Source organism: Lissotriton vulgaris, chromosome 11 (assembly GCF_964263255.1).
Source record: "Lissotriton vulgaris chromosome 11, aLisVul1.2, whole genome shotgun sequence".
In the NCBI taxonomy this organism is placed as follows: domain Eukaryota; kingdom Metazoa; phylum Chordata; class Amphibia; order Caudata; family Salamandridae; genus Lissotriton; species Lissotriton vulgaris.
The window spans coordinates 979,216,668-979,232,003 of record NC_141699.1 but is presented as its reverse complement, the minus strand read 5'-3'; the positions used below and the strand labels follow the sequence as shown (position 1 = coordinate 979,232,003).

The window sequence follows — 15,336 nt, the reverse complement described above, 5'->3', positions numbered from 1 at the left end:
TGGGCTTGGTTGATTCGACTAAAAAGACTGTCTATATCTATTTAATTCATTTTTACTTAATTTATCTTGAGCAATTGTGTTTTTATTCTTTTATTTCACATGTACAGTCACATTTCATGATATGCTGTTTTATACCTTTTTGTAATGCTTTTATGATATATGCATATCGAAATAAAGCAATCAACCAACCAACCAACCACTTTGAATATTTGGAATTGCAATCTGTTTTAAAGATTTACAAATGAATATAGTAGATACATAAGTGCATTGGATGTGCATGCATTACATATTTAAATTGTTGCATATATGAAGGCTAATACCTGAGCCATGAATGTCTAATGAGAATATACAAGTGCTATAGGTGAAGCAAGTGTTTACACAACAAACTTTAGTAGTGAAACCACAATGAGAAATGTAAACATATCAGTCTCTGTATAAAAAACTCCATGAAAAGCATAGTGCTTTGTAACACTGAAACTTATCACTCTCATTTTACAGTAAGCACAGCTGCCTGTTTCAAGATGGTAAACAATTGCTTGCCTCCAGTAAACACACCCTTGCTAGTTTCCAATTTAACATGCACATATTTTCAAGCACACAGTGAGATCACATTTTGGAAATCCCCAGTGTAACATGATTGCCATTATCCTATCTTCACACTTTTAATAACAGTGAGGTTCTGTGACAATTTGTTCAAAAATACAAATACTTAGCATTCGAATAGCAGCAAGTTGTTAGTTTGCACACACTTGCCTATTTGCATTGAACAACAATTTGCAAGTTTCAAATTTACACTTATGCTACTATTGCCTGGACTCTCTGTAGTTGTCTTCGCAAAAATGTGTGGCATTCATAGGACACACTGAATGATCAATGTAGAGAGTTCTTCATGCAATCATCAGTAAGCAACTATTTCTTAAAATTAAAATGATTCAAACACCAACATATCCCTCTATTTTTAAAAAATGTCCACTATTTATTTCACAATTATCAACCGTTATCATCAATTCTTGTATAACTTTTTAGGTCTGGTGTTAGCTAAGACCTTTTGATTTTATTTAAATTATATTTAGTTGAAGGGACTTTCAGTCAACCTTCTGCACCCATTGGTCCGTTGCTGTGCTATGCACACTTCTGTTTTCATAAAGAGCAAATTTGCACACAATTTTGTTTCCTTCAGTGCCAGGGATCACTATAAAAATGTGTGCTTTTTGAGACTAGAACATTTTTTTGCATCAGCCAACCAATGTTTTCTTTTTAATATAGGTGAGGGTGCAGCAATAGAGTTTTTCAGGAACAATGACAAAACAAACATTGTAAAGTCCAAAACTGCTCATTAAATGCTTGTTTTCTTTCAGTAAAAGTGTGTTAAAGAACCACCACCAAAGGCCAAAATTGAAGTTTACACGTACAAATACATGATAGATAATATGGTGCATATTAGGATCAACTTGGATCCATTTTGTTTCTTATATAGTTCAACCATTGAGGTATTATTTATGTCCCCCAGAGGGCAGCCTGGTCCAATATAGACTGACTAACGTAATTTTCAACATAAATTAAGACAATGAGATATAAGAGTCTTTATTCAATGTTCTCCTCAGTCTATGTTCAAGGTGTTTCAAACTCTGTTGTAGGATGGCAGCAGCTTTGCAGAGTGCCTTCCATATTTAATGTATCAGCTCAGCAGAGTTTTTGAATAACTAACTCTCAAAGTTAGAATTTATTTTTGAAAAACAAAAAGTAAGTGCTAGTTTTCCCACAGTCTGCTGTGGGGATGATTGTTTTGATTTTCCGTTCGGTATCACTCGAATTTCTCTGGTGGTCCCAAAGTTTAAAAAAGTATGCCACAGCATTTGCTGTAAATGGGGTGAATGATCTAAGGTACGTAACTGACAGCCATTTGTCCACCGTTTCCACTAGCCAAGGCATCAGAGGCTCCACAAGTGGAATAATGCTTGTTCACCTGAACCTAACTAAAGCAAGCAAACTGAGAGACTGATGGACAGAATATTCCACCATGGCCATGGTTGTGGCTTAGTACCCTGTCTACTAAACTCTAAATAAGCCCTGAATTACCTTGTAGTCAAGTAATTAAGGCTCAGACTCCCGGGCTGGAGGGCAGGATTTCAAGTGCTGCTGTTGCTCCAGTCGTTTGTTTGGTTAGTAACAAGGTGTTTCAATGTTGTTTTGATATTTTAATAATCAGTGTTTTTCTTATTGCAACAATATGTCCACATTTTGTTAATGGGAAAAACACAATTATCTATCAACATAGTGATCTATATTTCTCTCCCTCTCTCTTTCTCTCATCTACATTTCCAGTTCTCAGTGCATTTAGGTGTCAGCTTGCAGTCACCTATGAAGAATCAGTAAATTTCAGTTTGAAATTACATGTCATTGCTATCTACTAGCCAGTTTAAAAGAGAGGTGTTTGTGGCTTAGTAGTTAATGTCTATGGGGCATATTACCAAGCCCCTATTGCCACCACAACGTCACTTTTTGTGACGTTGTGGTGGCAATACAGTCAGCACCCTATTACCAAGGCAGCGTTAAACCACATAACGTGGCTTCAGTCTGCCTTGGTAATAGGGCGCCTTTCACGCTAAAATGAGCATGAAAGGGGCGTGCAGTGGGTGATGCTTGGGCGTTCCACCACAACACCCATTCACTTTGACGCTGCCACCTGTTATCAAGAGAGGCGATAATAGGTGGCAGCATCGAACTAAAGACCAGGAAAATCCTGGTGCGAAACGAGGAGAAATGCTTCATTTCTCCTCGTTTATGCTTTTTTCATGTGTGCTGCCTTGTGCAACGCACATGGCAAAAGCAAAATGCCAAGGTTTGATTATGTACAGGAAGGTGTCCCTTCCTGTACATGAACAAACCTTTTTTTTAAAATGCAGTTTTGTAACTTACATGTGTGCTGCATGAAGCAGCACACATATTGTGCAGCCTGGCGCTTCTAAAATGGCGATGAGAGGCCTTAAACCAAGGAGGCTAATGCCTCTCACCACCACTTCCTAGATAATATGCCCGTGACTTTTAACTACAGATTAAGGGGTTATGCCTCACTGTGACCACTGTTTAATTGGTCCTTAAAGGTTTGTTCAAGCACAAGGAGTTTTCAAATAACTTTCAAATAAATGAAAAGGTAATAGCTTTCATATGTTAACTATAACTCCACATGCATTGTTAATGAGAGAAGAGTATTATGACTTGGGGGCTTGGTCGAGAGGAGATGATACCCAGTTTCCCTTAGGCTTAGAATGCAATGGGGTTTTGGAAGTGAGGGGAGTCTTTGGTAAGACTTCAACGTGTGAGATGAAACTCACTTGAGGATTATGATGATCCTATATCTTTAAACTCTTAAGATGGGATGAGAGGGTTGTACCTGTTTTCATGTTAGTTTCTTTGACATTGTGTGAGCTCATGATGTAGGGGTTTGACTGTGTTGCACACACAGATGCATCTGGTCCTGGTTCACATCTTTGGATATAGGTAGCTCATTTGGACTCCCAGCTGTCCATTGCAAACTACAGGCCACACAAACACACCACTCAAGCACTATTGTGTTAGTTTATAAATCAAACAGCTAGAGATTATGAGTTTGAATGTCCAGGGCCTAAACGCTTACATTGCTAGCTCTGCTGTCTTACCTTGAGAGACTCTGAGTGTGAGATTTGCCTGTGACAAGATGCACATCTACTTAGGAAAGTCTAGAACTGTCTGAGATATCCATGGTTCCCAAGACAGTCCCTGTTCCTGGGTCCTTTGAAAAAGGGAGGGGTAGCAATCCACTTGTCAAATGACAGCAGGCTTCTGGCACTGCGTCTTATCATAGAAGGTCAGCCATGTGCATTGGCTTCTAGTTATTTATCAAATGAAGGGTAGGATAAATGTTTAAGGGCTAACATACCAAAAATCATCCTCTTGGTTGATCCTGGTGGGAAGAAACTTTAGCATAGTTGTGGACCTCTAACTGGATAGATCGGGTCTAAGGGTGGAACAGACAGGACCAATGTCCACAGAAGGGATGCTCTGGTTAAAGGAATCCATCTCCCCATGTGACTGGGCTGATCATTACAGTATCTTCTTCTCCATCAACAGTGAGGTAACTCCAAAACAAAACCAACCTTCAAAAACAAAACAATGGAAAAGGAATATCCGGAATATCGATGCCAACGCCTTGGTGCCCCAATGCAATTCGGCCCTGACACCATCAGCAGACATGGCTGACGTCCAAGATCCTACGGACTTTTACAACGCCACTATGCTTGAAATCCTGGATAACACAGCACCCCTTCAAGAAAAAAATTTCTCCACCAAAATCCCCAAACCATGGTTCAATGAGAATCTTAACTCGGACCGGCGCAAATTAAGACTAGCTGAGCGAACATGGAAAGCAGCAGCCCCCACTGATCATCTACACCAACTTAGGGCACTGAGAAACACGTACAACAGAAAAATCGTAACAGCTAAAGCAGACTTCTTCAAAACACAGCTGAACCAAGCCATTAACCGTCCTAAAAAACGATTCGAAATCGTAAAACAACAATCGCACAACTCTGCAAACGTAGTGGAGCTTAGCAACCCGTCTACCCCTAACTGCGACGAGCTGGCCAAATTCTTCCTAGAAAAGACTAGAACCATTGAAAATGACATTCAATCCAAGAAAAAAACCCATCTATCTACTGACCAAGAAAACATTCTTTACTCCAGATCAAGGACCTTTTCTGCCTGCCAACCGGAGTTCCAAAGAACAATGCCCACTGGCACTCCTTCTCGCCCATCACTGAACACAAAATCTATAGCACCCTGCTAGCAATCAACCCTGCCAATCATTTCTCCGATCCCCTACCCCCATCTGTATTCAAAATGATAACGTCTTCTATTCTACCACTATGGGCAAAAATTGTCAACGCCTCTCTTAGGTCTGAAAATAGCGCAGGTCACACCTACACTAAAGAAAGCCAATTCCCTCTCTACAGACCTCAACAACTATCGACCTATATTCAGTATCCCCACGCTGGCAAAGTTAATGGAACAATTTGTACAAATTTAACTTTGCAATCACATCGAGAACTTCAACCTCCTAGATAAACACCAATTCGGTTTCCGTCAAGGTCACAGTACTGAATCAGCCCTCACCCACATAATGGATGACATTTTTAAAATGCTGGATCACAACAAATCATGCCTATTGATACTTCTTGACCTATCTTCCGCCTTCGACACGGTTAAACAGGACAATCTACTGTGTCTACTTGAACGAAGGATGGGCCTAACCGGTCCAGTGTTACAACGGTTTACCTCCTTCCTAAGCAACAGAACCCAAAGAATCAAGTTGAAGAAATCCTTCTCTCAACCTTCCATGGTCACACTAGGAGTCCCACAGGGATCAGCATTATCACCTATACTCTTTAATCTACTCATGGAACCCCCTTACTGAACCAAGAAAATACTCAGTGTTGTGTTTTGCTGATCAACGATAGGGGATATCCGCATTCGGAAAATCTCCTAGCTACCCAAGAAATATAGAGCATGGGGTTTGTGCTGCTTCCCAGTTAGAAGACCTGCCTTAGGAGCTTGCAACAGGTGGCCACGAAGAGAAGGCTAACAATGATCTCCTAGCTATCACAAGCTATCAATAGGCTGAGCAGAAGAGAATAAAGAGAGGAAAATAGGAGTGGTGGTGGCTGCCTTATTGCAACTATGATATATGCAAGGTAGCAAGAAGCGGACTGTAAGAGGATTGGGGACTTTTATGACCATCTGGGGCTCACATTCTTTGGACAGATCAAAACTGAATACAGTCTTGATGAAAGAGAGAGCCTGCAATACCTGCAGAACATGCACTGGTCTCCCACAAACCAATTCATCCACTTGCTAGCAGGAAACTGGCACCCTTTGAAAGATAGATGTGTACCAAGAAAAACAACAAACACATTTTATCAGACACACATACATGTTTGGTGGTCCCAGCCTCAGACAGGGAAATGAATCCTTGCCAGAGGTTGAAGAATTAGATCATACATTATTTGATGATTTATGGAGTAACATCCATAGAAGAGACCTCACAACTGCAAAAATTGCAGCCAGCAGGGAAACACTGGTGAACATCCAGCACCACTGGCATTACACATCATTTAGACTCAGCACCTAGGACCCATTCCTATCCTGAGAGTCTTTTAAGTGGTGTGGTATTCCAGGTTCCTATTTACACCTACTTTGGCAATGCCCCAGATTTCTGAAGGTTTGGGATTAGGTAATGAGAGACACAGAAAACATGCTGAATATAACCCTATCAAGTCTCCCCATACACATAATTTTTGATTTAACAAAAAACCAGACACCCTTTATTTGCCCAGATGTTGTCTATGTAGATTCTGGGAATTGATGGCAATATCTGCTGCATTGGAACAGAAGGAAGAGGACTTAGTAGCTCTGGGGCCCCTGTTTGCCATCTCTCTTGGACAAATGTATGGAACTTTCATGCCCATGATACCTCAAACATACTGCGCCTGACTACCCGGATCGGTCCCTCCTGAGAGGCTGGTGATTAGGCAGTGGACTACAGGACTTGAACATATGGGCATTCACAGGCCTTTTGGCCCTCTTTTAGGTTAACAACAGTCCAAAGATCTTCTTTGTGTGGTGTCACAGTTGGGGATGGAGGCAGGAGGGAGGGATGAACAATTGGTTTGGAGTTCTTTCCAGTTTTTGTTCAATTCCCTGCTGACCTTTGATTGTAGGAGGGTCTAAGTGTTTGCCAAATGTTCAATAGAAATAGAAATGATCACATATTAGTATCTGCAGTCACTACCTTGCTCATTTTACAGACAGTATTTCCTACACCGATGCATATGTAGTAACAATGTTTGAACAGTTTCAACCAAACATGCATGATACGAAAACACCCCCACATAGGGCATATATCAAAAACATACTTTCTGTCCATCCATCTAATGCTTAAGCATCCTGTTTATCACATCTATACACTTAAAATGAATGTGCTGGGGCAGCAAAAACATGGTAGAACCACAAATATGATACTGATGCACAATATCAAACGCTGTCCATAAAGACAATGCAACAGAGACACACTCTTCCGTGGATAGAACTCCCAATGATTAGCAAGCTACCCATCCACAAAAGCACTTCAATCCTTTCAGGATTATGTAGCACTCAATAAATGCAACTGTAATCAAATTCAAACCAATATGTTTAGAAATGCTCTGTGTGCACACTCATGGGGGAATCCAAAAATGATTTATTTTTTTAAAGAAAGTTCATCCAGCCTGGCTTCAATTGGTCAATGTATTTTGTCTCATCAAAGTCTTTGTCAGTCACTATCTTCATCATGAATACCCCTCTGATGAGTTGAATTGCAATAACCAATGATTGTTGGGAACAGTATTTTGGATTCACCAACAGGAGAACACAATACATTTTCTGTTGGGACAAAGGTAAACAGTTGGCTAAGCGTGCATGGCCGAATTGGTATGTGCATGTGTTCAGTGAGTTCAGGGGGAAGGAAGTCTAGAATAGGCTGTGTTAAGGGTAAAGTTTGATCCTATTTACTGATAGCACCAGTTTTAAAGGAACGCAGATTTTTCCTGAAATTAATACAGTTAACATGACCAAAAACAATGAACTAAGCCAATCATGGTTAGCTATTCAACCATAACTTGCTCCAGTGCTCTGCCCATGACATCACACGTTACAAAAGACAACACAAGTAACAGCATCAAGAACAGTACTGATGACATCACACATCATCTAAGCCATCAACATCATTGATGCCAATTCTATAGACAACCCAGGAGATGTAGCTTCATAGCAAAAATAGAAAAGATTGAAGCACAATAAAGTGTCTCTAGTTAATCCTATTTCAAATGCTTGGTAAGGGGGGACGTGATGCAGATGTAAGAGCCTGTTTTGATCACTATGAATGGAGTTTGATTTCACAGGGCCTGGGTACAGGGATTGTGCAAATGCCAGACTATGCTCTTAACCTATCCTTGGCTGAAAGCCATGTGCAGTGGATGTGTACTTTGTACTTATTTGGGTTAGGTACAGAGTCTGACCCTTAACTCAAGTTCAACTGCATACACTTAAATGCTGGGCACTGTGGGATGTGTGTGTAGAGGCAAAGTGAAGGGCTGGGCCAAAAGTAAGGCCTTGTACTCAAGGTCTGCCTTGCACAGTGGATATTCCAAATAGGGTCCCAATAACAGGGGTGATTTGCTTATAGATTGTATATAATGCCATGTTGCAGTTCATGCTTGTTGCACACCTTACTGCTTCGGGGCAGATGTATCAAGATTCCATTTTGCGATTTCTAAATAGCGATTTTTAAGGAATCACTGTTTAGAAATCGCAAAATGTGATGTATGTAAAAAAATCGCTATTTTTTAGCGATTTCTTAATCTTCCTTATTTGTGAATTCACAATTTGCGAATTCGCAATTAAGGAATAATTTCCCATTCATTCCTATGGGCCAGGAGGCCCATAGGAATGATTGTGAAATTAATCTCAATTTGCGATTCTCAATTTGCTAATCGCAAATTGAGAATAATTTCAAGGGTGCAGGGGTGTCTCAAGGACACCCTGCTGCACCCCTGAAATGTACATGTGTGTGCATATGGTGCACAAACATGCCCTATGGGCATGTGTGAGCGTCACATGCCACCTTAAAAAATGCCAAATTGTGCATTTTTAAAAGAATTTGCAAATTAACATCAACTACAAGTAGGTGTTAATTTGCGATTTCTTAACCAAAATCCGCAATTGAAAAATGCTACATACATAGCATTTAAGGAATCGCAAAATTGCGATTCCTTAACTGCTATGGCAAAATAAGGAATCACAATTTTTTGCGATTCCTTAATTTGCGAATTTTTGATGCATACCAAAACATGCAAATAGACCGTTTGCGATTCGCAAACGGCTTGATACATCTAGGCCATGGTCAATGATCAATTCCAACTATGTGCAGCTCACAGGTCTACATAGTTGGGCATATCTGCACAGAGAATTGGGAATAATAGAATGTAGAAGCATACTAGTTGGCTATATTGTATCATCAAACGGACTTCACCACATTGTTACGGTTAAGGTATTGTTTCTTTAGCTCTGTAGGCATTAGATCATGTTAAAATAAATCAGAAATTGCGTGAAAAAGACACCATAACAGTGACATTTGTCCGGCAGTTAGTGAAAGTGGCTACTTTTCTTTTTGGTAAGTCAAGTTTCTTACAGATCCATCCGGGTGTGGAATAGATTGAGCTTAATCAAAAAATAATTATTCTCATTTCACCTCCGACAGTATTTTCCCCTCAGTAACAAAAACTCCTGAACTGAAAGCACTTAACTTTACACGAAAATATTGTTTTTTATTAAAATAGGGCCTTCGTGGTTTTATTGGATATCCATGTATTCTTTTTTGAAATATTTGCATAGCAAGCACATTTTGTCAGGGTTCGAAATGTTAATCAGTTGCACAACCCCTCCCAGGAGTGTGAGTTCACCTCCTCCCTGTCGGCCTTATCATGCGGATTCCCCCCTTGAATTTCACAGAGGATAACATATCATGGTACATCAAAGGCGGCAGTCTATTTTCAACAAACATGGATCATACATTTTGCAACTTCCTGGTTGGTCATTCAAAAACGCATGTTTATTACACATCAAATTTATCACTCAAACATTAACCCAATGGTTTGTTTCTGTTTCTGGCTGACAGCACTGACCCTGTGCCTTTTTTGGTGGTGGGCAGCCATCAGATGCGGCCGGGCTGCAAGTGCCGTTCCGCTTGTCCTGAACCCTTGGAGACCACTCGCCTGCTCCCAGTGCTTCTGCTGTGATGCATCCCAAGGACACTGTTTGAGCAGCCCCTCAACCTATGTTACTCTTACTTCTGGGTATCTTTCTGGGGTGCCTCCACGCCGCCTTTCCCGGGCTCTGGGGCTGCGACTACTGCCATTGTACTGCGTAGGTGGGTACTGAGGCGATATTCAGAGTTGAAGTCACAGGGTGGCTCGCACCCACCCTCAGACCTCTAGGCCCGCTCTGCCCTCCTTCCACTATTTTTCAAACGATGCGCTCAATCCCAGCGCGTCCCTTTTCATTGGCTTTCTAGTTTTTGTTAGGGTGTTCCCGCAGCAGTTAGGTGTTCCCTGCGGGCCTCTACTGGGTCCGACTACGCCTTCCCTGGCCCACCCCATTTCTTAACTGTTAATTCATGGACCATCTCAGAGGTCAACGACCCAAATTTGACAATAATAAATCCTATTGGATGATTGAATATGTTTCCCCCTCATTCAACCAAGGGACCAAGGAGCCAAACTAGGACAGGGGTCCTGAATAATCTCATAGCTAAGTCACTACAGGAACATTTATTCTGGCCAAGACTTATTGAGCATGGCCTAAAATACATTTTGGCCATAGAGAGCCTTAGGAAGAGGAGTAAAACTACTTGGGCGTTTAATGTAGAAAATCATCCGAAAATCAATGAAAATAACCCAAAATGTATAATATATATATATGCAAAGCATATATATATATTATACATATACATATATATATACATATATATATATACAAGCAAAAGCGTAACCCCGGTTTTAGAGCTTTCTAAATTTAAAATACAATCTGCTGTGCTATATGGAGCAGAGATATGGGGCCCATGGTCAAAGAATAGCTTTCAAACAATGGACAATAAATTCATGCGGGCTTCTGTAAGGGTTCCTAACAGTACACCCCTTTTACCACTCCAACTTGACCTAAACTTTAGAAGAACAGACCACCTAGTTATCTTAAGGCCATTATTATTCTGGGTTAGGCTTTGGACTACCCCAGAGTTGATAGATTATAGAAATGGTCTGCAAGAATTAATGTCTCTTGATTCTTTTAACTCTATCCACTGGTTAATGCACATTAAAAAATGGCTTACACTCTTGGGCCTACATTCAATGTGGGAGACTCCAGATAAAATGCCTACTTTTTCTAAACTAGTAGTCAAGCGAGCTTTCTGGACCCACATGAGTAGAGAACTAGTGGACGGAAGTAGTGCTGGCTCCGCAGTTCAGGCTTTTCTATTATTTAAGGATGAGTCCTGCTTTGAAACATTCCTGGACGAGATAGAGCCACCCATTGCAAAAACCCTCTACCTAAAGTTTAGATATGGGATACTTATGCTGAATTACAATACCGACAGATGGGCACAAAAAAGATTGGGAGCTTCAACTGTCAAAACGCAGTGTTGCCCTATGTGCTCCAATGACTGCTTTGAAAATGAGGTTCACGTTTTTTGTTTGTAATGCTTACATGCAACCTAGAAAGAAATGGTTGAAACCAATGTGTAACCTTTTAGGAACTAGATCCTGTTCAATAGCTTTTAGGATCATGAAAAGTAATCCAACACAGTTCATTGTATTTAGCATAAGTAAATTTCTACATTCTGTCTACATAATTCGCAAAAAACAAGGTCATTCTCTCTGAGTTGGAAAAGTGTATATGTTTACATAACCCTTATATTTGTAGTACTTTTTAACATAACTTTTTAAAATAATTTTTTTCTTGAAATGAAATATACTGCATGATTGTTCCTAAAGAATGAATTGTAAAAGCTATTCCCTCCCCCAATACTTTTTAAATATTGCTATTCTAATGTTTGATTTTTATGTATGTATGTGACTTTTATGGTCAAATTGGCCGAAATAAAGTAATAATAATAATAATATATATATATGCAAATAAGCAAGTCGGGTCCTTTAGCTGCAAGGTGGGACCTTTTGGAAGACTAACCACTTAACGCAGTTTTGCAAATGTACAAAAACGTGGCTATAGAAAAAACGTTCCGTTAAGATAGGTTTTAGTACCTCTCATTTTCATCCCTGCTCTGTGAAACCATACAGGTCATTGTTTCCATACTGACTAGTTAAAGTAACAAAACATAACATTTAGATGAATGGTGATGTCTTCTGATTTTAACACTGTCTAGTGAACATTAAGATGTACAAAACTTGCATTTTCTCTCCACGCTCTTATTACCAGTTAGTACTACATAGCCATGATGCGGTGAGGAGCTGGCCTAATGGCTAGGGCGGTTGACCTCAAATCTGGGGAACCGGGTTCGAGTCTCAGCAAGGAGGCGCAACATCCTGTGATTTTGGGCTAACAGCCTGTGATTCTGGGCAAACCACTTAATCTCCCCGTGCCTAACAAAAATGAATGTGTCCTCATATAATGCAACTGGTGCTTGTGTAAAGCGCTCTGATACCCGATGCCTTCGAGTCAAGTTTGTGCTATATAAAACGCTGTATAAAAATTAAATGGAGGAGAAAGCCTACTTAAGCACACACCTGCTCACTGCTTCTTTCTGGCCCACTCTATGACCTTTTTTTTCTCAGTTTCTCATATATTCTACAGCTTTACAGAATGTCATCAAAAGTGACCCAGTGAAGTGTTTAGCACTGCTTTGCTCTACTTTGCATCAGGGGGCAGCCCATGATTGGCATGGAACCTCACACTACCACCCATGGGTGTTGACAAAAAGCTCTATCTACTAACATTTGTAGTCTGGGCTTTGCCCCAAAAAAGTATGTCTCCTTGAGGCAGTAATAAAGCTGGAAAAACGTTTTTTCATCTCCATATTTTCTGTTTGCGCACACACATACAATGTTAGAGAGGATATATATATATATATATATATATATATATATATATATATATATATATATATATATATATATATATATATATATATATATATATATATATATATATATATATATATATGCATAGTTTTTCATAATGGAAGAGCATGCACTGGGGTAGAGAGCACCAGATCGTAGTAGAAATGGTGTTGTTCTGCTCTCTACCTTTCAAGCTTTGGGTGGTTGCCTTGCCGCGCCCAATGACTTCTATGTAAATTTCACCCTATATACTTATAGTTTCCTCTTCTAATTTTTCATGTTCAATCTTCAAACTTGTTGTGAGACCCAGGTAACAAACAATACAAAAATACATTTATCAGATAGTATCCATTTGATCTTTGTGGATAGCAATGTCTGAGTCATGTTCATATAAATTATACATACAGATTGTTCAAAAGTGTTGATATTTTTTTTAGATTTATTCGATAAATGAATTTGTGCTTTAAATATCTTTAAATATGGATGCACAGTAAGCTTTGCATTCCGGCCATACAACATACAAGGCATTTTTAAGTACATACATTTTTACATTCAGGTTATGGATGGACACTGTTATGGCATAAGCCTACCTCTTTTGTATGGTACATACAGTTGAGTGGTTGAAGCCCTGTAGCTGTCCGTGCTTGTCCGTTCAGCAGAGGTTGGATTCACTGTGTGTGATTTTGTTTTTGTTGCGATTAAATGCTGGGTGCAAAGTTTACCTTGACAAAAACAATCTCTTCCAAGGTTACATCAGCCAGTAATACTATGTGTCCTTCGGCTCGCTCGTCCCTGATTTAACCCTTTTTCGGTTATCCTGTAGCAACTGTGGCAAACATTTGAGCACAAAACAATTGCAGCTGGGTTTTCAATACTCTAGTCTTTCTGAATCATGAGATTTTAATGGAATCTGCACATGCTGCTTTCATTACTAAGCGACTCGAGTACATCTGTGTTTTACAATGCATTTTTAAAAACAACAGTAAAACGCTAGGACACGCAGAAGGAAATTATTAATGTTCCATCGCCTCTGTTTTTTGTATGACTGACTACTTGTTTCTCGGAAGATGCTAGATAGTACAACGACTCCATCCACAGATTGCGAGAGCTCTGATTCAAACAAGTAACAAAATAGAACGCCCAAAAATGCTATGACGTACATCAACGTGGCGAAAGTACCCACACCGTTAACATTGATCAATTTACCCACCCACACAACCAATACCATAACTCCCTGTTCGCTTACCCTTCTTCACCAGTGTGCCCTTAAAGTCCGGAATTAACCCAGCTTTTAGTCTTTTATGCTGTTGTTACGTTTTTGTGTTTTTTTCTTTCTGTAGAGCGCTCCGAAAAGACTGTGTGAATTCCAGAAATACATTAAATAGTTAAATGTGTGTGGCGATGCTGCGAGAGATTAGCAAGCATTGGAATACTTTCATTCCCCCCAGGAGTGCTTGTCGCAAGCAGTGTTTATCAGGATTTTCCGTGAACAATTTAATGTATTACATGTGTTGTACTTAGAGTAGAACCACGTTTCAAGGTCACGATCCTACAAAAAGCAGACAGCTGACCATGCCTTAATTTATCACAGATGTTACATGATTTCTTTAGGACGAGTGCAAACTACCCATTTTGCTTGCACAGGCAGCATATATCTAACATTTCTCTATTGCAACATTCATATTTCAAGAATAAAATACTGCTAGCACTTACACTCCACTCGAAATGCCACTCTTTCCAGTACTTGCTGCCAGATGGAAATTATTCTCTGAGCAAAACTGTGCCTTCTTCTCTTTAATAAAAAGAGATGTGTAAAGAAAAACAAAAACAGGAAGCTCTCTGGTGGGTTTGTGGATCTGTGGCTATGTTGACTAACACAGGCGCACAGAGTGCCCTGCCCTTTGTGTCGAAAGACCACACACACTTTCACAAAGTATGCCAGGGGGAAGATCTTGGTGTACATGCACACAAATGCAATGACATTTGTTTTTTTAATGCATATAGAGCAGCTCTTCTTACCATGTGGTCTGGGGACCCCTAAGGGCTCAGAATCTCTGCGACTGCTTAGAAAATTAAATATTAGCAAACCTTATTTTTTGTCTCGTCATGCATATTACATTGCCGCATAGTCTCTGCTTATCGCAACAAGGTTATTTCGCGCCAGTGCGCCTAGAAACGTAATTCATCAACAATTAATCCCTTAATGGGCATTGCATAGTACTGCTCAGAATATGACTTGGCTTCCCACCCCCTAGTGAAGTTAAGTGACTTTGTGTGCTAGATTAAAAACAGTTAAAAACACAGGTTTTCACCAGGCAGCATCAAATGTATAGCACAATAAATTAGAGATATGTGTACAGGTCTTCTTCAATATTCAGGCCTTGGGGGTCTTAGAATTCAATTTGATGATATAACCAGATTCTAATCTGCGTAATGTTCTTAACCTGTCTCCCCTCTGACACTAATAGGTACAGCATCAATAACAAATAATCTAGCACAAAGTCACTTAACTTCACTAGAGGGTTGGAAGCCAACTCATATTCGGAGCAGTACTATGCAATGCCCATTAAGGGATTAATTGTTGATGAATTAAGTTTCTAGGCGCACTGGCGCGAAATAACCTCGTTGCAATAAT

The 15,336-nt window shown here is 39.9% G+C and overlaps 1 protein-coding gene across 4 annotated transcripts in view; it reads right to left on the bottom strand.

Moving 5' to 3' along the window:
* The window catches only part of LOC147683803 (cysteinyl leukotriene receptor 2-like), a 34,802-nt gene extending 20,316 nt beyond the window's left edge, over positions 1–14,486 (bottom strand). Inside the window, exon 1 of one of the 4 annotated variants that reach the window (XM_086944199.1) lies at positions 14,415–14,486. The gene's annotated coding sequence lies outside the window, so the exon portion shown is untranslated. Of the gene's footprint in view, positions 1–13,291; positions 13,526–13,947; positions 14,066–14,414 lie in introns of those variants that run through there. The other 3 variants (XM_086944201.1, XM_086944200.1, XM_086944198.1) reach the window with 3 other exon arrangements.
* Positions 14,487–15,336: the final 850 nt, after the last annotated feature.